Source organism: Equus przewalskii, chromosome 2 (genome assembly GCF_037783145.1).
Source record: "Equus przewalskii isolate Varuska chromosome 2, EquPr2, whole genome shotgun sequence".
NCBI lineage: Eukaryota > Metazoa > Chordata > Mammalia > Perissodactyla > Equidae > Equus > Equus przewalskii.
The window spans coordinates 90,228,743-90,252,645 of NC_091832.1; the positions used below are offsets into that span (position 1 = coordinate 90,228,743).

Consider the following 23,903-nt stretch of genomic DNA (forward strand, 5'->3'; position numbering starts at 1 on the left):
GAAAGCCCCAACAAGATCAACAGCACTGCCTGCCCCCATCTGACAATAGACATGTGACTCAGTGTAGCCAAGAAGAACCGCTAATATGTCATCTTGTGAATAATAATAAATGGTTGTCTTAAGCTGTTATACAAAAATAGCTAACTGATGCATGGAAATACCCTTTGAAAGCAATTCAATACAAGAATTTTTACTAAAGACACACTTACCTTCTCCAAGGAGAATTGTAACAATTATTTTTTTATAACAAACAATGCTATGGGAATATTTATTGCAGCATTTCTGTTCACAGAATTCTTTATGGTAGCATTGTTTGCACTAAGAAAATAGTTGGAAACTACATAAGTGATCATCCGTAAGGGATGGGTTAAAAATCTTTTAGATTGAAAAAAATGTATGTGGCAATTAAAAAACATGACTTAGATTTATATATTTTATAATACCACAACATGCGTTACTAAGCGATAGAAATGATTTGCAAAATAATATATAGGCTTTATATTTTGTAAATATATATTTATAAATGTAGGAAAAAGTGTTTGCAAGTATACACAAATTGTTACCAGTTCTTACTGCCGAGGAGTGAGAAAGAGGGTGATAATGAAAGAGACTTTTATATTTTCTTTTATACACTTGTGTACATTTTAAATTTACAGTTATATGTAATGCTTTTGTCCTTTAAAAGATAAGAAAGACTTTTTAAAAATGTATTGAAGAAATTGCGTAAGGAACCACAAATTCCTCAATATATGTTTAATGTTTATGAGGCACTGGGTATGGGACACAGCCATTGACACTCTTGTATTTGCATACTGCTTTTGACCCAGTGAGTGCTTCCCCCAGCGTGAACTCACTTCTCTGACTTTGGTAGGGCTGAGGAATCATCATCACAATCTGTATACAATTGGGTTTATTAAGTGCAGCCATATTGTTTATGAGTCATAGAAAACATGTTCATTTTCCTATCCGTGTTAAAAACCGCTTGGAGGATTGATGGAGTATGGCTTAGAAAATGTTTTGGAATTCATGTGAAGATGTGTTAGGATAAATCATTGCTAGTTACCATATACTTATACAAACTTAAAGGATAAATTTAGGAAATTGATTAAATGCACGGTCTTTTCTTTAACCTTTCTGTAGCAGCACCCGGACAAAATTTCCTGACGCCTTGGCAGGGAAGCTGAGAGGAGAATTGCTCCTTCTCTTGCTGATTTGATCTTGTGATAGAGCAGGGGCTGGCCGAGAAGGTAAGTCACTTAACAGCAATGGGACTAAGTTAACAGAAGGACTAAGAGGACCTAGGAGGTGAGAGCTTTGTGTTAGGTGCTGCAGGAAAGAAGGAAAGATCTGGGCCAGAATGGGGTCCTTGACCTCAGAGAATGGCCGTTGGCAATTATGCAGCCTCTGCTACATCTCATGCTGCCCAAGTTGACCTCATGCCGCATCCTGCTGTCTTCGCCATATTTTTATGAGCCTTCCACTTACTACAGTGTATTCTCTTCTTTTGGTAAATATAAATACTGACCAGGGGAAAACTAAGACAGACAAGGGAACTGTCTTCACATTGTGACTAGACAAGCATCATTTCAGCGCTCCACACTGCTAGCTGAGCTCTGAAGGAGGAAACAGAAAAGGGGAGGGGAAGTAGCCTGCCCAATTATAACCTCCTCTGCAGCACAGAGTACTATAGATTCCACCTGTCCCTCTATGATTGACAGAGCACTTGTAAAACCTGAGACACCACAGCTCTTGGCTTGGTATCCAAAACAAGTCGGAACTTTTAATTCAACACTGTTTCTCTTCTTGTTTCCTACTTTTAGTTACAACAGCAAAGTTATCAGCTGGAAAGTTGCTTCCCACATCAGCATTTTGAGGTGCATCAGGTGGTGATGTGTGTGGGCCATGGGTCTCGTGAGCCATTATTTCATTGGGATCACAGTGGCCATGCCAGTGAGAGAGGAGCAGTGTGCTGAGTGCTGCCACATTCACCTCCACCCTTGACAGGGGCATAGTCAACCCTCAGTTGGTAAGCTTGAAAGGTCGTAGAGTTTGAGTAAAAATCAAAAGCCTAAAAGTGAGATGGAAGGAATACAGAGTCTTACTGAGAACTGGCTTTGGGGGCTTATGCATTTCACGAAGGGTGTACCAAAGTTGGCGACACGAATCATGCAGTCCTGGCTCTGCACCAACTATTGGCATATTATTTTTAAGTCACTTACTTCTTGGGACCTCAACTTTTTATTTGAAAAATGAATTCTAGAATCACAGAGTTGGAAGCAATCTTAAGGAACAATTAATTCAATTGTTTTCCAGAGATTTTCTACATGATCTTGAATGCTTCTCTAAACTATTGCTTGCTGGAATTCCATTATTCTTGTAGGAACACAGAGAAGGACAAAGAAAGTCGAAGTGGCGAAATTCACACCCCACCTCCACCATTAGCACTGATACCACACCTCTCAGAGGCTCCTTCAAGCTTCAGGCTGTCCTCAGAGGTCAGGAAGCTGCTGTCAAGATCAGCAGCATGTGTCTCTCCCTCCATACCAAGTTGTGACATAAGAGGAGAGAAAGGCGCGGGCAGAGGGTTGGCAAACAGCAGGTGTAGCCATACTGCTCTACACACAAGCTGCTCCGTTAGATCTTCCTTTCTACATCTTGCTTTAAGCTCCTCTTTAGGTTTCTAAATCCTACCGTTTTTATACCAATAGTAGAAAAAAATTGGCCACTGTAATCCTTCAAACACCCTTATCAGGCTGTGGACTGAATGGATCAAGGCAGGTGCCTAAGGAATCGTCTCCAATTAGGCACAAACCCCAATCAAAAGCAGTAAAAAGATTAAGATGATTGATGAGAGTGAATCAAAAAAATGTGGGAAGAAAGGAGAACAACACTTTTAGATAATGAAAATCAACGAAAATAAAGTTAGGCCTGGTTACGCACCACTTCACCTCATCACTTCTATAAAATGAGAAATCAGACAAGTGTTCAAAATCCTCTCTCACTGAGGACTTCTACTGCTGGTTAGGATGCAAAACAACGTGACAGACCTTCAATCCCATAGTTAACGTGCAGGTGTATACACTCATCAATATGCATCAAACTGTATACTTAGGACATGTACATTTCACTATATAAAAAGCATATTTCAATTATAACCCAGGAGGTGTGAAGGAACAATTTTCTTTCATTTTACCTTCATCTGAAGTTTCGACTTAAGAAGCAGATTATCTTGTCCAAGGAATTGTCCTGTTCTTCTCCCATGCCTGCCACCCAGTCTCCTCAAACAGACATAGCTTTAGATAGTGCTAATGTAAATCTCAATTAAAATCAATTTATAAAGCTTAGATCATGCCCACTATTGCTCCAGAATAGAAGATGGCAAAACCTTTCAATCACATACCACCCTAGCAATAATTTTGTTGTACTGTAATCCAGTCTTTCTGCATCAGGGCTGCTTTTATGAGAAGTAATATAGCGTTATGGTTAGGAGCTCTGATTCTGCCAGTACCACTTACTTTCTCAGTGGTGGTGGGCAACTTAGCTGACTTCTCTGTGCCTCAGTTTATTCGTCTTTACAATGGGTACTGTTTTGGGTTGAATTATGTCCCCCAGATAGATGTTGACATCCTAACCTCCAGTACCTGTGAATGTGAACTTATTTGGAAATAGGGTCTTCGCAGATGATCAAGTTAAAATGAGGTGGGCCCCAATCCAATATGGCTAGTGTCGTTATAAAAATGAGAAATTGGGACATTGAGTTAGGCATGTATAGAAGGAAGACAGTATGAAAGAATATAAAGAAGGAAGACCGTATTAAGGAATGTATAGAAGAAAGAGAGTATGACATAGAGAGAAGGGTATCTGCAAGTCAAGAAATGTCTAAGGCTACCAGAAGCTAGGAGAGCCCCAGAACAGATTCTCCTTCAAAGCCCTCAGAAGGAACCAACCTTGCTAATACCTTCATTTTGAACTTCTAGCTGCCATTCTATGAGACAATAAATCTCTGTTGTTTAAGCCACTTGGTGGTACTTCAGCTGGTGGTACTTTGTTATGACAGCCCTAGAAAACTAATATAGGGATGAATGGCAGCATCTTCCTCATGGAATTGTTATGAGGTTCAAATGAGTCAGTAAATATAAATACTTAAAACGCTGCCTAGCATATGGTAAGTAGTCAATAGATACTAGCATTAACTCTTCACTGAGTCCTATCCACCACAACTGTGATATATATTCATGTGCAATGCCAAAGGCCAGACCAATAAAACGGGGCAATTAGCTCAAAGAGCTTTTCACTGTTTTCCCAATTCTTATCCCTTGCATCTGGTTCTGAAACTGAGAACTAGTTTTCTCAACTTTTTCTTAAACTCTTTCTTATTCCCAAGTCTGGAAAATTTATATTACACATTTTCCCCCCACATCAAAGTGTGTCTTCTCTGTTCCCACTGCCCTCCTCTCTTGCTTACACACCAATTCTAGGATCCAAACCCTTCAAATCTCTCTCTGTTCCCAAATCGAAACTTTCTAGAAAGATCCAAAACACTTTCACCTGGGGTCATTTTTAATCATCAATAGTTTAAAGTGTTATGACTCTCAATCTGCAATTCAAAGTACGATTTGAACAAGAACCAAAGTCTTAAGCTCAAGAGAGAGGGTTTAAGATGGTGGCATAGGAAGATCCTGAACTCATCTTCTCCCATGGCCATAACAACTACATATGGAACAATCGCCTCTGAAAAGGACCTGAAAACTGAACGAACAGAGCCTCCACAAGAAAATATAAAAGGACAGCATCAAGATGGGCAGCAAAGGCAAAGAAATAGTCTCACCAAGGAGAAAACCACACCTCAGCCACAATGATCAACAATCAGGAGGGATCTCAAAGGTACAGAAACTTTCGAGGAGCAAAGAATTCAAGGTCGACATCAGGCAACCCAACACTTAGATCCTGCATAGGTGAGATGAGCCCACCAAACATCAGGATTTAAAAGCCAAGGAGGATTATGTCCAGGAAAACTATAGAACTATAGGGAATGGAAAACCTGTTCTTAAAGGGTTCATGCACAGGCTCACTTGACCCAGAAACCAGTCCAAAAACACCAGTTGGAAAAGCACAAAGATTATAGGTAAAGGAGACTCACTTACTAATCATAAGCCTCTGCCAGAGAGGCAGGAACCAGTTGGGACTCTCCTTGGGGACTGAGATACTGGCAGGAGGCATTTTTGTAGTCACACTTTACCTTGCTAATGCCAGCACTGGCAGGTACCATTTTGGAATTCTCTGTCTAACCTGCTAGCACCAGTGGGCACACCTTACTGGGATCCTGCCAATCCCTGAACCTCAGTCGAGCCTCACAGCTGGGCAGGGCAATAACCTTGTCCACCAAAGAGCTGCAGCGAACTTGGCCATGCCTCACAGCCAGTTCAGGGGCCAGCCCTGTTCACCAATGATTTGCAGCAGCTATGGGCACACGCTTCAGCTAGTCCAGACACTGGCCCTGCCCATCCTCTGGCCACAGACACAGCCCCACCACAACAGGAGGGTGCACACAGACAGGACACCCCTTGAGTTCCTGGCTGTAGTGGGCAGGGGGGATTGCACTTCTGAACCCCACAAGACATCTCTTATATAAGGCCTCTCCTTCAAGACTGGGAGAAGTAGCTGATCTGCCTAATACATAGAAATAAGCACAGAGAGCAAGACGAAATGAGGAGACAGAGGAATATGTTCTAAATAAACAAGACAAAACCTCAGAAAAAGAACGAAACAAAATGGAAATAAGCAATCTACCAGATAAGGAGTTCAAACTAATGGTCATAAACATGCTTACTGAACTCAAGAGAAGAATAGATGAACACAGTGAAATCTTCAACAAAGAGATAGAAAGTATAAGAAAGTACAAAACAAAAGTTATAACTGAACTGAAAAATCCACTAAAAGGTTTTCACAGCAGACTGGATGAAGTAGAAGAACAAATCAGCAACCTGAAAGACAAAGTGATGGAAATCATCCAGATAAAGCAGAATAAAAGTCAAAAGAAAAAAAGTAAGAAAAGTGAAGATACCTTAAAGGACTTTTGGGACAATATCAAGCAGAATAACATTCACATTATAGGGATTCCAGAAAAAGAGGAGAGAGAGAAAGGGCCAGAAAAATTATTTGAAAAAATAATGGCTGAAAACTTCCCCAGTGTGGGGAAGGAAATAGACATCCAGATCCAAGAAGCCCAGAAAGTTTCAAATAACATGAACCCAAAGAGACCCACACCAAGACACTTTAAAGTTAAAATGGTAAAAGTTACAGATAAAGAGAGAATCCTAAAAGCAGCAAGAGAAAAACAAAGTGTTACGTACAAGGGAAACCCCATAGGCTATCAGCAGATTTTTCAGCAGAAATCTTACAGACTAGAAGGAAGTGGCACAACATATTCAAAGTGCTGAGAGGAAAAAACTACCAACCAAGAATGCTCTACTCAGCAAGGTTATCATTCAGATTTGAAGGACAGATTAAGAGTTTTCCAGTTAGGGGCCGGCCCGGTGGCACAGTGATTAAGTTCGCACTTTCCGCTTCTCAGTGGCCCGGGGTTCGCCGATTCTGATCCCGTGTGCGGACATGGCACCGCTTGGCACACCATGCTGTGGTAGGTGTCCCACGTATAAAGTAGAGGAAGATGGGCACGATGTTAGCTCAGGGCCAGGCTACCTCAGCAAAAAAGAGGAGGACTGGCAGTAGTTAGCTCAGGGCTAATCGTCCTAAAAAAAAAAAAAAAAAAAAAAAAGTGTTTTCCAGTTAAAAGCTAAAGGAATTGATCACCACTAAATTGAATCTATGAGAAATGTTAAAGGGACTTCTTTAAGCTGAAAAAAAATGGTATTAATTAATAAGAAAATTTACAAACGCAAAAATCTCACTGGAAAAGGTAAATATATAATGAAAATAGTGGATCAATCACTTACAAAGCAGGTGTGAAGGTCAAAGAACAAAAGTGGTAAAATCAACTAAAATTACAAGAATTAGTTAAGGGATGCATAAAATAAACAGAATGTAAAATGTGTTATCAAAAATATAAAACATGGGGTGGGGATTAAATGGCAAAATCTTAAGGTCAAGAACAGGCTCTGCTATTGGAGGATTTTAACCATAAGGCAGTGGTTAACAGCATTTTAGAGGACTGAGGGTGGGGATGGCAGATGTCAAGGTCTCCTCAGACCTCTGAAGTCACCCCTTATTTCACAGGACTAGACCACCACTGTCTCAATTTTGTTGCTTTGTCAATCAAACTTGGTAACAATTCAGTCAAAACATGACTTGCCCTTTCCTGTAACTAGTATAGTAGAGAGATTGAATAGGTTTATCTATCACCAAATAGAAATCCACTTGATAGAATTCAGAATCAAAGAATGTAATTGAGCCACCAATTATTTAAATACCAACTTGAGAAAATTGAAGGTAAGCTTTCAGTGCCACCGTGTTGACTCTGCCATCTAGTCCCCAGTGCAATTCCCTCATCTACCAATGGCTTAAAAATGACTAAGTTTTGTCAACAATTAAAACTTTGTGAACCTTAGATAAAAATTGGCTTACAAACATCTCAAGGGACATTATAAATCAAGTAAACTGAAAATCATTCTACAGGTTATATATCCCTCATGGTCTCAGCAGAAAACAGATGACATGCTAAAATCAGGCCATTTAAAGGGAGTTTAATTAAGGAACTATTTACAAAGATCTGGGCAGGATACAGGGAAACCACAAGGGATGATGTAGAGCCAGAGCTTAGCAACTGTGAAGTGCCTCCACCACCCATAGCCTGAGGAGCAATGAGAGGGAGCAGTTACCAGAACCTGGAGAGGGAGAACCGTGTGGAGAGGGCTCCCTGACAGTCCAAGGATGCAGCCAGCTCGTAGCAATCCCAAAGGGAAGCAACCAGGAGGATAAATACCCTGACCTTACCATCCTTCTTACTCTCTGGGCTGTGTTTCGCATAGGCTAATCTCAACTAGAAGCCAGAAGACTAAAAATCTTATTGATATAATGTCCCTAAAGATCAGCACCCAAGGATATATAGCAGAGTGGAGAATGTGGAGAGTGGGTCAAAGAGGAGGTATCTAATATAACACGTGACCTTGGATACACCACTGGGCCTCTTCTAACCTACATTTTTCCATGTTTGGATCCCAGCAGCCAGCCCAGTGCTGATGCAGAATCAATAAGTTCCTATTGTGTGGGGGAATTGAGTCTGTAAAGTAATATATTTAAGATAGATGAACTCCCTAGATCCTTCTAGCTCTAACATTCTCTGATTACTAATTGGTTCACTGTCCTCAAATATTATTCAATAATTGTGGCCAGACCATAATAAAGAGGTCACCATTGCCAAAGACGACTTTCACATCCTAGTCTTTATATTCCGTTATCTCTTCCATATAAAAATACAAAAATGAGTTGTTCAAGCGTTATTCAATGAGACATCTAAAGAGAAGACCAAAATATTTAGGTGGAGATATTAATGTGTGATAGTAAAGGAGGAATATCTCTTTGATTGCAAAATTAGGCACATTGAGGAAATCTTAAGCTTATTAGAGAATAACCTGTGATGTACCATAATAATGGGAGATGGAGCATATTTCTAGAACTATTGCTACAATATTCAGTGCTTTATTTCAGTAAATATTTGGAGTACTGCTCTTGGTATTCTTGGTACTCATAGTGGGTGCTCACAAGTGCTTATTATATTGAAAATAAGTGCCAATATTTTACCAGAAATATGTGATTTTGCATTTAGGTGTATAATTTGAAAAAGGTTGCTACTTATTTTATTTTCCACCAATGCTTAACTTAGAAATTTGCAACATCTCCTTAAGTAGGGGCTATATTTTCCCAGTAGTAATTTCATTTCTCAGTAATTGTTACACACGTAGGTACAAATTGAATTGCTTAGAGTTGTTAGCAAAAATTAAGCTAAGAAGAGTCCTATATTTCCTTCCAGATATTTGTTTCAAAAACACTTTCTATTCCTAAAGCTCTGTCATTTGTAGGAAAAGCATCACAAAAATATTTTCAGTCATCCAGCTCATTTTGCAATCAGCTCTTCAACTGCATAAATCTTAAACAAGTTACTTGCTAATTTATCCCTAAGATCTTATCCTCGGGATTTTTGGTCCTGAATTAACCCTGTATGATCTTGTCCTCTTTCCCTCAACGAGTCAAATCCTCCTCTTCTCTTAATTTGGTTTATATTTGTTCAATATTTGTATCTTGGGGAAAAAAATCGTACCTTAAAACTCCTCCAATTATATCTCTAATTACTTTTATGCTTTCTTATTCCTTTTTCCTCTCTTAATTCCATTCATTTCTTTCTTCTTTATATAAACTTTCTCTCTGAAGTTCTTCAATGAGGTACTCAATAGTTTAAAGGGTCATAGAATTTACTGGTAAGACTGTCAGAATTTAACAAAATTCTGCCAAAATTTTCTTCCACTGTATGTTCTTCTCTCTCATGATGTTTATACTGTCTTTCCCAAGGACTCACTTTTCCAGTGGGAAAATAATGTTCCAAGAAACCAAAATTACTTTATCTGGCTCTCACTGCTATTCAGTTGCACAGCTGGGACTTGCTCCCTGGAGCTCTGATTTGCAATTAGGCAATCTAACCTCAATTCTATTCTTTGTAATAAACAGCAAACGAGACCTGTATTTCACTTAAATCTTCCAATTCGAAAAGAATAACATACCTGATATTCTTTCCTTGAAACATTTGGTTTATAAAGACTTGAAATAGATATTCTGTTCTGAGTGAGTGTGTCAGCAGCTCAGAGATGAGAACTGATAAATTGTCCCCTGAAATCATTAAAAATGCTGTTGAAAAAGGATGTTTGACATCTTAATAGGAAAATGACAAAATAAAATGTCAGTATTCTTGCTTCCCTACCTAAGGCTCCATTAGACACACTCTAAATGATGGTGACTAACACCTGCTGTCCGGCGTTGCTCCACATGCAACAAAAATAACTCCTCTAAATATTCTAAAGAAAGTTGGAAGTGTATGTTGGCCATCTGTCTGCTTTAATTGGTTTTTCATTAGAATCCTACCATTTCTGGAGATACATTCCATTTTTGTCTCTCTATTTCCTTAAACTGACCTCTAGGTAGATGGGGAGGACAGGCCACCTGAACACATGTAGGCACGATAGCATTTGCAGCACCGCCCTTGCCAGGCCCAAAATTAATGCCCAGTCTGCGTGCACATGCAGCATCCCCTGTGTGGAGCCTCATACCCTTTGTCTGTGCTTTCCCAGGGTTCTGTGGGAGAACTGGTGAGGGTTTGATTCAACTAGTACCTGCTGAGCTCTAACCAAGTGTCAAGCCCTCTGCCTGGTGTTTCCCATGGGTTGCCATCACCTCCACCATAAATGGAAAGAGGAAGCTGATTCGCGGTTCTGAGCCACTGCAGCTGGGGAGGTCATAGTGTCGATTCATAGGAAGCACCACATGGCTGTGCAAATGTAAGGTCTATTTTACATTTCTATTCCTGGCGCCGAAAGTGCTTTAAACTCTCCCATTCTTAGAATGCAAAAAATGAAAAGGTACTCTCATTCAAAAGATTCCTGGAAAGTGAAAACAGATGCAAGAGAAAGGATGATGTGGACAATCAGAAACTTAAAACTACTCACGTTCATTTATAAGGTCCATAAAGTAAAATCGTATCACGTGTGACAAAAACAGTGCAAAACGTTGCAAGGATTCACACCAGCTAAAAAGTAGGTCCTTAGCCATACTGTTGAAGGAGGTGTTATCGCTAGTTTCTTAGTGAGGAGAAATCAGAAACTGGTATCTCAACCCCCCGTGTTTCCTTCATAGTTTGTCATATATAAGTGCACATAAATAGGCACTTTCTTTCTCTGGAAAGAGTACTATTCTAATGTTCTCGAAAAATTCTTTAGCGGTTCTTGTAAAGTCTGTTATGCAATACCCCTCTAGGACTGTTACACACAGATGCTTAGTATTGGTGGATCTTACCTGCATATCTTACCTGAGTACAAGACACAAGATCAAGTCTCCAGTGTAGACCAGTCCAGACAGTCCAGGTACGCTACACATTACACCACTGCACTCCACGAAAAAAGGGTAGAGTCGGGCCAATCGGTCTAGACGATATCTTCTCTCTAGCTCCTAAATGAGAGAACAATCAGCACACCTATAATTACATGGCCACTTCCCCCTATGATGCACTCCCCTCCCCCTGGCCAAGACACTGTGGAAGAGAGGACAAGGAAGAAGGGAGAGAAAGGGAAGGGAAACCTGAGGGGTCTAAATGTCAGCAGTCTTGTCTATGAGCAACAGTTAAAGGTAGTGAGAGTGATTCATTCATGAAAAGGGAGACGAGAGGCATTATATGCTTTCAAGTGTTTGAACTTAAAGGAAAGGTGTTTAAGTGACACCAGGGGTGGGGTCCTCCTAGTTTACCCCAAACCTAAGAGTCTGTGATGCTCTGGGAGAAATTTCAGACAGCTAGGAAGATAGAACTTGCCCTTATAAAAGGATATACATTCTATTTTAAAGTATCTTATTAAAGCCTACAAACTAAATATGTAAGTGGTCAGAGTAGAAAAATAGCCAGATATAAGGGAGATGAATTTTTATTTGAGTTTTAATGACAGAGAGGGGGTTTAAAAATGATGTATGTCAACACCTCAGTATACTTTTCCTCCTACGTTGTACAAAGAATGGGTGACATTCATCTACTGGAATGTAATGGAGGTAAAAAAAAGCCAGACAGGCCTGAGTTCCAAAAACTGGACTTCACCCCTTTTAGCTGTAAGACATTGGACAGGTTACTTATGATCTGTAAATAAAGATGTCTACTTCCTGGGGAGGATGAAAGTAGATAATCTATGTGATGGCCCATAGCACTATGCCTGAACATGATAGCTCAATATATATTTGTCCCTTTCCTTTTAATCTCAGAAAGTTTTGAAAAAATATTGTCAAAGGAGTGGGCAGTGGCTTATTCTATAAACTTCAATTCACCAAGTATTTAGTGAGCTCTCAGGCAGTGCCATGCTACAGGACTCTGGGGACTAAAAAGAACTAAGTTAAATACAATAGGCATTGATACTCTCCACCAGCTTGGGTTACAAATAGTGTTGGCTTGACCCTATGTAACCACGTTGGCAAGAAGCCCAGTAACACTCTCTGGAGAATTCTCTCCAGTCCCATCCCAAATTGTACATAGATCCTGGAAGCTCACTGGTTTCAAAAGGGGTTAGCCAATCTTTCAAATGCCCAGCAGAAAGAGACAACAGGATGCCTGATCAGACCACGGCCTTCTGGTCACTGGACCTCCACAACCCAGAGGGTGGGCATCTAATGCTGTGGTCATGTCAATGATGCCAAACCCCTGCATAGCCCAGAAGTTTGGTTGCCCCAAACCTAGACCCCAGGTTACAGTTCTCTCTCATACATGAGCAATGGCCAATGTTTCTCAAAGCACAACACCACTTCCTGTGTGCTGGAATAAGTCCCTCCCTGAACCAATGGAACCCTTAGGCTATCTTCTATCTTGCTAATCAAAGATTAGAGCAATGGTCAACAAACTAAAGGTGGGCCAGTTCTGGCCCACTGTCTGCTTCCATATGACCCACAAGATAAAAATTATTTTTAAATGGTTAAAAAATGTATATCAAAAGAAGAAGAATATTTCATGACATGGGAAAATTTATATGAATTTCAAATAAAGTATCTTTATTTGACCATAAATAAAGTCTTACTGGAGCACAGCCATGCTTACTCACTTAAGTATTGTTTATAACTGCTTTGGCATCATAACAGCAAAATTGTTTCTTAAGTTATTGTGACAGAGACCATATGGCCTGTAAGTCTAAAATATTTACTATCTGGCCCTTTACAGAAAATGTTTACTGACCTGTAGATTACTCAGTCTCTTCCCTTTCAAGAGGCCCCTGGGCCCCTCATCCAAATTAATCCATTGCTGCCTTCTGAAAGTTCTGTAAACCTAGGGAAGACAGATTTTGCCAGACATAAACACAGCAAAAGGAGTGCTACACTCTTTGCCCAAGGCAGCAGTACCAACCCACATCACACCAACAAGGCCAGTCCCGACGATAGAAGGGATTTATGGTCTCTGCTTACTCAGAGCAGCAAATCGGAGTTTCCACAAAACATATCTCCCTTTATATTAGCTCCCAGACACTTCTCACACCAAAATATGAATAACACACAGATTAATGACACTAGAAAGGGCCCAGAGCCCACCCAAAGAGAAAAATTGGGCTAGCCAGCAGGAAAATCTTTGAAGGTCCTTTAGCTTAATATAATCCTAAGTAGAAACACATGCATCTGTGTATACAAGTCTGGAGTTCAGGAAAGAGGCCAATACTGAGGGAGTAAATTTGTGAGTCATCCACATGGAGATGACATGAAAGCCATGGGACCAGAAGAGATTATCAAGGGAGTGGGCATAGACAGAAAAAAGGAGAGGCCACATGCCTACGTCCCCGGTTCTCTGGCAGAACATAGTGTAACTTTTTAAACCACAGCCATGCCTGACCAATATAGCCACAGCACACTTACCTAGTAGTCTAAAGGATTTGGAAAATTCTTGAAATAAGGAAAGGAGTAGAGCAACCCTAGAGCTGCCAAAAGATGTCCTAGAATGTATTCTCCATAACTCACAGGAGAGACCGCTGGGTCATCACTCAAGACTTATTTTTATTTTGAACTTAATTATCAAATTTAATGATCTCATTTCCAGCATATGGCTGATCAGAAGTTAGCAATAGCCTGTTAGCATCTTGTACAATGACAACAGCTAGAAATGACCGAGAAAAATGAGTCAGACATAGGATAAATAGTGATGAAGACTAAAGTTTGGGCTTCCTGTTGTTTAGCCCATTTCTCTTCCTAATAAATGATTCCCCCACCTCATCGCTGAGATGGTAAGTGTGTGTAGTCCTATCTGGTCTAGCCTGAGCCATGGGCCCATTAGTGCTTCTTCAAACTACTATTTAGTTCAATGTGTATTCAGAAGGAGGGGTGAGTACCAAGTTGGGGGAGGTGCCAGGGGCAATGCTCCGCCTCCCCTTGAGGATCCAAGCAGTTCTGCTCTGGCCCCAGGCTTGCATGCTCTGCTTAGGACCACGAAAGTGCCACAGTGAACTCTCTCCCCCAAGAGGTGGTTCAGTGGCCGGTGAATGCTACTAGAGCGTGATCCTTAAGAAGGATGCCCATACGATTTAGCTTCCAACCTGGGACACTTCTGAGTGTAAAATGGGGTGCTACTACAACAGGCATCAACAGAGACTGTCTCAGGCAAAGAAGGATGCATGATGTCACCCATCAACACCCACACTTCTCCTCTCCACTCCCATTACAGGCAGCTTATGAAAGAATTTCTCCCAATCGCGTAAAATATTCCCTGAGATGACTTCTGGTAACCACAATTTTCCCTATCTTAGAACATTTCTGGAAATATTTTAGTACTTCTAATAAATTTGAGATCCCATAACATTTATTGACTGAGCCATTCATTCTTTTTCTGTTTGTTTTTATTTTAAAGATTGGCACCTGCACTAACATCTGTTGCCAATCTTTTTTTTTTTCTTCTTCTTCTCCTCCCCAAAGCCCCCGGTACATAGTTGTAGATTCTAGTTGTGAGTGCCTCTGGTTGTGCTATGTGGGACCCACCTCAACATGGCCTGATGAGCGGTGCCATGTTGGTGCCCAGGATCTGAACCGGTGAAACCCTGGGCCGCCCAAGCACAGCGCATGAACCCAACCACTCAGCCAGGGGGCCAGCCCCTGGGCCATTCTTTAATCTCTAACTATCACTCAGTGAGCATCTGCTGTATCCCAGGAGCCAGGGACATCAATTTATAGAAGGTACTCTATAAAGTGCCTCTATAAGTATTGGTAGAATGCATGCTTAACTGTGTTAACTCTTTTAATCCTCACAGTGACGAGTTAACCCCCTCTTGACTAATGAGTTCACCGATGCTCAGAGAGGTTATGGAACTTGGCTAAATGCACACAGCTACTAGGTTGCAGCACCAAGATTTTATTTCCTAACTACCTGGCCTCTAAGTCTATTCCTCTTTCTCTGTGCTACATTGAGAAGAAGATGATAAAAACTTCTTGAAAGACATGAAGGGAGTTCCTGCCCCCTAAGAAGGCTGAGCCCACATGAGAGACCAGGATTCTTCTCTTTCCTATTTTCCTAACTAATTATTTCAACATACAACCAGATGAAGAAAACTTCTGAGAAAACTCTTCACGTGACCCTCACTCCCACCCCACTGAAAATACAGGAAATCCTCCCAAGGCTCCTAAAATAACTTAAAATATGCACTAAGGAATCTTTCAGTTGGCACTCCAGGCAGTGACCTCTGTGAAAACACAGTCCACAGTCACAATAATTTTGTTTAACAGCTAGTAGTTTGTTCCCTAATTGAGGACTTATCTCTCTCCACTACACCTTTTATACTTAGTCCAAGGTCTCATTATCAGCTGGCATTTGCCAGTGCTGCCCAAACTTGGCTGGGCCTCAGAACCACCTGGGCGCACTTGTTAAAATATTTGCTGCCCACGCTTCACTCCCGGAAAGGCTGGTTCTGGAAGTCTGGGCTTGGGCCAGGGAGTCGATATTTTCAACAGGCTCCCAATGTGATTCTGAGGCAGTCAGTCCAACACTCAGCTTTTAGGAATCAGCAAACACCATGAGGGAGAAAGTTTGTATGAAAACAAAAACCACAAGTGTGGCTCTTGCCCTTTTCTGCCATGGTGCAATTTTCTCCAAGGCTCTTCCTTTCAGTATTGAAGTAAGACAGCTAAACCCAACCAAAACTTTCTGCAATGCTCCTGAAGCCCAGTGGTATTCAAATCTTTTATCAAGCTGGATGTATATCAGTAAATTAGAGTATGTCCGGTCAAAAACTTAATAAAGAACTCATCACATTATAGCATATTTATCAAGTCCTCAAGCATTTTTGAACTTTAACAACTTGGGCTGTAGATGGCCTTCTCATAACTCCATGTAAAGCATAATTTAGATTCTTGATTATTATAAGCCCTTATCTCTACATTTAAAAAAAAATTTAAAAGTATCGTTTGTAGAGTTAGGTAACAGATGACGTAAATATTTTTAAAATTTAAAATCTCCTTTTAAATCTGTAATTTGTGCATCAGCTCTTGAAGAACTTCAAAGATTATAAAGGCCTTGGAATTAACACGCGAACAAAGTGTTTCCAGTGTAGGGAACAGTCTTTTGATTGTGATCAAAATGCAACTTTAGTTTTGTCTCTCACTGTTTGGTTGCACACTGAAATCATGTGGGGAACTTTAAAAATTCTGATGCCTGAGTCCCACCCTCAAATATTTTAATTTGTTTGGTTGGGGCATGGCCTGGGCCTTGGGATTTTTGAAAGCTCCCCTGGTGGCAGCATGTTTGAGCCAAGATTGGGAACCATGCTTTACACGCCATGCAGCTGGAGCACTCTGTGTCTGAGTGAAGATCTCGACCAGTCTCTGACTTCTCAGGAACTCTCAGATGATAGAGCCTTTGCTCACTTTTGTGTCAAACACAGTCTCAATTCAGTCATTTGACTCTCCAGTCTTAGGGATGTCACGTATCTGAATTTCTCAATTTATCCTAACTTTAATCTTCTCCCTTCCCTGAGGTCATATGGTCAGGGCGATGGAGGGTGGCCAGTGGGTCTGGTCCTCCTGCTCTTCCTCCCTCTGCTCTCCTGCCCCTACAATTTATTCTACTTGCACCAAGCTGGGGTGGGAGATGAAAGGAAGAGGGAGTGAGAAGTGATGGGGAGCCGGCAAAATTCCGATGTGGCTGGGAGGTTTCTTTGGACTTTTGAGGACTGGCAGATGGTTAAAATGAAGTCCCTGTTGGATCGGCAGATGTTGAGCTGTCTCTTTGCTAAATGAGGCTCTTTTGTGGTCTCTCAGAGATTTCCATGTTGGGACACCTCTCCCCTGAAGTTTTCCTGGTGTTGAACTCTCCGCGGTTGCTTTGCATCCTGTAGTCCACACCAGCCTCTTTCTTCAAAGGCTTCCTTGCCTCCTTGTAAGTTCCAAGGTGAACTCTCTCCCCTCCAGCCCACATCTGGTCCAGGGAAACACCAGCATGCCACCTGTAACGTACTCTCCACTCTACCACATGAACACTTTGACAGCCCTTATATTGTTCTTTAAAATTCCTGACCCCAACAGACCCAGTGTAGTTCCTTTTAACTTTATCAGGCCACACAAGGCAGAGAGCACATTTCAGAGTCCTCCGGGGCATCTACTTCAAGCCCCCCTCAGCTTGGTGTGTTTCAGGCCAGAATAAGACCAGTGTGGGTGGAGCAGAGAGGACCAAGAGGGCAGAGTAGGAGATGAGGTCACAGGGCCAGAGGTCAGAGTATAGAAGAGCCCATCAGAGTAGAGAAGGGCCTAATGAGACAAAGTGGGGACTTTGTATTTTATTCCAATTACATGGGGGACCCATTGGAAAGTTTTAAGCAGAGGGGTAACACAATCGAGTCTAAGGGCAGAGTAGACAGTCCAGGGACAAAAGGAGATTGAGAGCTGAATCAGTTACAAAGAATCTCCAGTAAGACATGCTGTCCATGACCCTCCCGAGTGGGTCGAGCATTCCCCCACCTCTCCTGGAGCTCAAGAAGACACTTTGCTCTTTCCTTTATCCTAATCCTCTGTCCAGATCTGAGAAAAACATGACAGAGGGCCATCACAGCTTGCAAGGTCTTCATGCCAGCCCCAAGAATCTCATTTAGGAAAGATTTTATAATGATCTAATTGGAGTTAAGCAAATGCAACTGTGCAAATAGAGTAATCTAAGGGCACACTCAAATTTGGGCCTATGAAATTCTTTCTTTTCTTTTTTTTTTTTTTGAGGAAGATTAGCCCTGAGCTAACTACTGCCAATCCTCCTCTTTTTGCTAAGGAAGACTGGCCCTGAGCTCACATCCATGCCCATCTTCCTCTACTTTATATGTGGGATGCCTACCACAGCATGGTGTTTGCCAAGCAGTGCCGTGTCCACACCCGGGATCCGAACTGGTGAACCCCGGGCCGCCGAGAAGCCGAATGTGCGAACTTAACTGCTGCACCACCGGGCCAGCCCTCAAAATTCTTTCAAGACTTTCTTCTGTTTAGTGCTGTCAAACAGTCTGAAAACTGCACATATCAATAGCCTGAAGAAGTTATATGCTCCCATTTGGAGGGCAATATGACCATATCTATTAAAATTTTGAATGCACATAAAATTTGACCCTGCAATTTTACATCTAGCATTCATTGCACAGAAACACCTAAGTCTGTGCACAAAATTATAAACACAAGGACATTAGCTTTGCTTTATTTGTAATAGTGAAAAATTGAAAACAAAGCAAATGACTCCCGTTAGTATAATGGTTAATTAATTCATGGTAATTCATATTATAGGTCGTTATGCAGAATAAAGTAGACCTGTTTGAACTCCTAGGAAAACAGTGGTAAGTCTTATGGTTAAGTGAAAAAGTAACTAATTTCAGGATAGTATGTATGGTAAGAATCCACTTTTTTAGAAAAAGGATACACGTGTATGTGAACCTGTGTGTGTAAACGCCCACAAAATTCTCAAACTATGATCAGCGGTGGCCTTCAAGGAAGGCAGTGTGAGTGGAGCAAGGAGGCAGAGGGCCAGGTTTAAGGATTGCTCAGCACTCTAATGTAAGCTTTTGTAATAATAATGCACTTGTCCATTTCCTATGTGGCTTTTTTAAAGGAAGGATAAAAAAGAAGAAATGCAGAAATATGACGGGCCTGAACATCTTGGGTAGCACTTCCCAATTTTAACAAAAAGGTCCTTACGCTCCCAGTCTAGATGCTATTCCAGCCTCTCCAAATTCCTGGCCTTCACAACTCATCAAACTCTAATTAACCTCGTGGTTTCCCAGAGCCTTGCAGGTATCAAAGCGGGGCTGGTGTCTTCTGGGGCAAACCTACTCCATCTTGCCATAGGCACTGGCCTCGGTGCCAAGGCCTTGGTGTCAGCAATGTAAGTGACTCCGGTGGTCTCCCTCTAGGCAGCTAAAACTCCGTAGAGCAAAGTGAATAATAGCAAACTGCACGCTTAACAGGTTTTGTCAGGCATGGATGGAGCTGCGGCCTCCACCACAGTGGTACTCGGACCCCAGTGTGAAGGGCTGTTTCTGGCAGCGATCATTCTCCCTAAATGGGTCAGACAGGTTTGTTCCGCCTTGGTACAAACAAACAGTGCCCTCTTCTGCCCAGCAGCAGAACTTCTCTACAAAGCAACAGGATCACCGAGTATCCAGAACTTTCATTTGGTCAGGATGTCTTGCAAAATGGGCCAAAGAGACTGAACAGTAACATTGATGAGCCAGAGAGCCATTTGTAGGAAAGCTGTCACTCTGACTCTGCCCTAAATTCATGTCCCAATTTTATAAGTACTGTATCCTATTTTAACCACAGAAAAGATGAAAAGATTTAAATAATAGGGGAAGTTCCATCTATTAAACTGGCAAAAATTAAAAGTGCTTAAATTTTATATTGCTATGATGAAGAGGAAATATTACCCATGGCATGGCCTGGAATATCAATTCAAGTTTTCTGGGAAACAATCTGGCAAGGTTACAGGTTTTTAAAAAAAAATTCTTATTATATGTTAGTCTAGTAATCATAGATTTGGGAAAATTTTTTAAGAAAATAGCCCCAAAGAAAATAAGGTCATTTATATAAAGATGTTTAGAACAGTGTCATATTTCATTGTATATAATGTGAAACTGGAAAAACTCACATACTAGTGGTGAGTGGTAAGAAATGTTTATATGAAGTACACCACAGTATTACAAAGCTTCACTATAAAGCCATTAAGAATTGTAATTTCAGGGACTAACATAATACACATCCTGTGTGTATGACACTATGGAAAAACACAGAATACAAAATGATGGTCATATTCTGACTACAACACAAGTGCGTACAATGGCAAAAGACTTTAGAGTAAACAGAGTTAATATTCTCTCTTATCTGTAAAAATAATTAAGTATGAAGCGATAAAGGCAGGAAAGAGAAAAGAAGCAAGAAACACACACAAAAATTAGTAGCTATTATTTCATGCTTCATTTCTCACTGCCTCATCTCAAAGTATCATTTTCTAGTTTGGAAGTCAAGTTTGTAATAGGGAGGATTCCTTACTAACATATAAGGAAGGGAAATAGCCGAAAGAGAGCTCTGCCAGATCTCCTTTCTCATCTCTTAAACATACGGCTTCACACTGGGCTCATATAGATACACACTTCAGAAAATTCTAAGTCCATTTGTTAGTATTTATAATCTCTCACCTAAAGTGAAAAATCAAGTTTACCCAGAAGGTTCAGTATTATGAAAATCAATCTGAAAATGACAGAAAGTTTTGTGAAACCCCTGATAAGGCTGAAACGTGACAGCTTGCTGGAGGCAGCCCATATGAAGAGTTTAGGCAAAAACAATGAGCTTTGATAATTGTCACTATTAAAGTCACAATATGTCCTCAATTCCAGCCTTCGGGGGTTTAAAGTGTGGGCTGGAAATGTCTCACAAAGCGCGAGCCGTCGTAAGGGCTCAACTCTTCTGTAAGGCCCAGGCAGTGATGCAAAGTTTCTCCTGGGTAGGAATCACAAGAAGAGTTGTTAAAATCTCATATTCCTGGGCCTCTTTGCCAGAGATTCCATAGAGGTCTGGGGCAAAGCCAGGAAATCTTCATTTTAACAGAAGCCACAGGGGCTTCTGGTGCAGCTGGCCTACACTGCGCTTGGATAAATACTAGTGTAGCAGACAGTGGGGTTCCTTCAATTAACCTCCTGGAAAATTTGTAAGTCTCCTTGGAGCTGGGATTCCAGGCACTATGTCAGAGAACGCAGAATCCAATCAATTCTTAACATTCCCAACTAGCCAAACCCTCCTCTAAGCTTCCACTCTCTCTCACCTGGACTCTAGTCCTGGCCTCCTCGCTGGGCTCCTTGCTCCTACACAGCAGTCAGTGTGACCCTTTTGAAGCCCGGGGCAGATCATGTTACCCCTCTGTTCAGCCCCTCCCAGTTCCTGATCATGACCTACAAGGCCCTACATAGTCTTGTTCCTAGCTACCTCTCTAACCTCTTGGCCTCTTCTCTTCCCCCTCTCCAGCCCAGCCACAGGGGCCTCCTCACTGTACTTCTGACATCCTGAGTGTAGCCCATCCTCAGGCCTCTGTGCTTTCTGATCCCTTTGACTGGAATGCTCTTCCACCATAGGCTCCTGCTTATGCTTTCATTTGATTGTCACCTTAAAGAGAAGCTCTCCTTGTTTCCCCTAGACCTTGTCATCCTTTGTCCTCTATTTTTCCTTTTGGCACTCACCACATGACATATGATATATCTGTGTCTTTGTAAGAGAGGTGACTTCCTCTGTTGTCTGCATTACTCAGTTACCGCAGGGAAAGCAGTATGTGGCATATAAAAGGTGCTTAATAAATACCAGATGGGCCCGGTCCCATGGCCTAGTGGTTAAGTTTGGCATGCTCCTTTAGGCGGCCTGGGTTCACTTCCCAGACATGGACCTACACCACTCGCCAGGAGCAATGCTGTGACAGTGACCCACATACAAAATAGAGGAAGGTTGGCACAGATGTTAGTTTAGGGCAAGTCTTGCTCAAGAAAAAAGGAAGATTGGCAACAGATGTTAGCTCAGGGCGAATCTTCCTCAGGAAAACAAAAAGAGAGAGAGAGAGAAAAAAAGCAAATACCAGATGAAGGAATAAATGTAGGGATTTCACATATGGGGTCCATGGGAAATAAGAAATAGGTAAACTCCATTGGAGTCTATTTGGAGAGTTCAACTTTATATATGAGGGGAAGACCCGCTCTGCCTGGTCTGCTACATTCCTGGATGCCCAAAGGGGTGCTTATTCTTGGCTAAGGAAATCAACATCCACATGAGCCTCCTCCTGCTCTGAATCACCTCATTGCACTGGAGACCCAAGTGGTAGACATTGCAAAGAAGAAAAATTGTCCAGCCTCTTCATTCTACACCTTCACTCTTCAGGTTTAAAAATAGACGGATGCAAAAAGAATTCCAAATACAGTATTTTCTGAATGTTTACCACATTCCTTGGTGCTACTGGTGTCTTTTAGTTTTCTTAATGGCCATTTAAAAACCAGGTGTATGCAGAATCAGATGCACGGGGAAGCTGAGACCCCAGAGCCCCTCACTGGCGCAGGCCTCCATGAGAGCTGGGAATCTCTGGAGCTGCAGAATGTTCCAGGGAGGGCGGGAGAGCCTGGCTGCACTCAGGAAGCACTTCCATGTAAGTAGTCCTGGTAAACTGCTTAGAAAGTTCTCCGAAGAAAGGCACCTAGGTAGCCAAAGTTCCAGTAATTCATCAGAATTTTCTTTTCTGGTTGTAAGTGCTCACTTTTGCTCCCAATTTGGTATTTGTAGCTTTTTATTCTTTTTCCTAAAGTGGACCCGGGTTGTATAAAATCTTTGTGTGTGTGTTGATCCTGACTTTCCACTGCAGTTGGAAACTCCTTTGGAACTGAGATTGTGTTTTATGCTTTCTCCAGTTCCCATGCCCCTGAGACAGAACTGGGCTCACAGAGAAACCTGTCCCTCAGCTTCTGGCGTGGATCAAAACCGGCTTAGAGCATTGTAAAGGCTTTAGGAAAATCACTTGTCCCTTTGTGGTAGCTTGCTCGAGAAGCTGGGCTGCCATTCCCAAATTACTGCTTTAAAACCCAAAGAAGTTTCTTTAATGGTCCACATTGACATTATGATATTTATTTTAAAAGATAATGCTTTCTTATTTCAATTAAAGATTTAAAAGTTATGGCTTTCTGATTCCATATGCCTTTATTTTGAGCGAATACATATCTTTGAAATAATTATAGGAAAGCACAGGGGAAGATGATTTTTTTTTTGTAAGAAGTGAGAAAAAAGTCAGAAATGTTTTATGAAGATCCAATTCAGACTTAGCTATTTATAATGGGAGCTTACTGGCTTATATCTCTTATTTCATATATATTTTACTCATCAGTAATGGCACAATGAATTGAAGTTCTCCAAGTTCATAGGAATGCTTGTTTGTTTGTTTTAAGAATTAAATTGCCCTTGTTTAATCAGAGCAAAAGAACTGCTCTCCCATTTTCATATTGGGGCAGAAAGAAAAAATTAATCGCTATTTAAATGGAAAACTTTGGCCAGGCCCAATATTAGTGCAGAAATATAAGCTCCTGAATTTCTTCTGACGAACATATTCTCTAGAAAAATGAGGAAAACGTCATAGAAAACATCCCAAATGGAATTTTTCAAATTAAGGAATTTTAAATAAAATTGTTTATAGCTATTAAGGCAGAAAACTATGAATAAAATCAGTAATAACACTAACTAGCCAATAATTTACACTAGTAGCTAATAGTAATAGGCTAACTTCACCCTAATTTTTATGTGTTTAATAGACTATTACTAAACCAGAATTGATTATCTTTTACCACTCAAGGATAGAATTAAAGAGTACACAACCATAATAGTTTAAAATTATGATAATTCAATCCATTAGGACAAAATTTATAATTTAAGTCAAATAATAAACCTGGTCAGGAAATTTTATCCTTACAGAGAATGCAATATGATGGATGGACTTCATAAGATGACCAGCAATACAAGCAATATAGAGCTGACAGATAGAAACAAAGTATATATTCTGGAGTACATACACCCAAAAAACGTGATTCAAACTCTAAAATAGTTTATCTCAAAAGCATTTTTTCAGACACTATAGTGCAGTGGAAAAACTGGTTGCATCTTAAGTCCTTTATGGTTTGGTAGAAATCAAACTTTGCCACCATCTA

General features: G+C 41.0%; 1 long non-coding RNA gene across 2 annotated transcripts in view; it reads right to left on the bottom strand.

Moving 5' to 3' along the window:
• LOC103549143 (uncharacterized) overlaps positions 1-23,903 on the bottom strand; it is a 59,037-nt gene that overhangs the window by 30,859 nt on the left and 4,275 nt on the right. Inside the window, exons 2-3 of one of the 2 annotated variants that reach the window (XR_544440.2) lie at positions 12,926-13,015; positions 11,033-11,172 (exon numbers count right to left, since the gene is read on the bottom strand). This is a non-coding gene — a long non-coding RNA (uncharacterized lncRNA). The remainder of the gene's footprint in view (positions 1-11,032; positions 11,173-12,925; positions 13,016-23,903) is intronic. The other variant, XR_011537140.1, reaches the window with a different exon arrangement.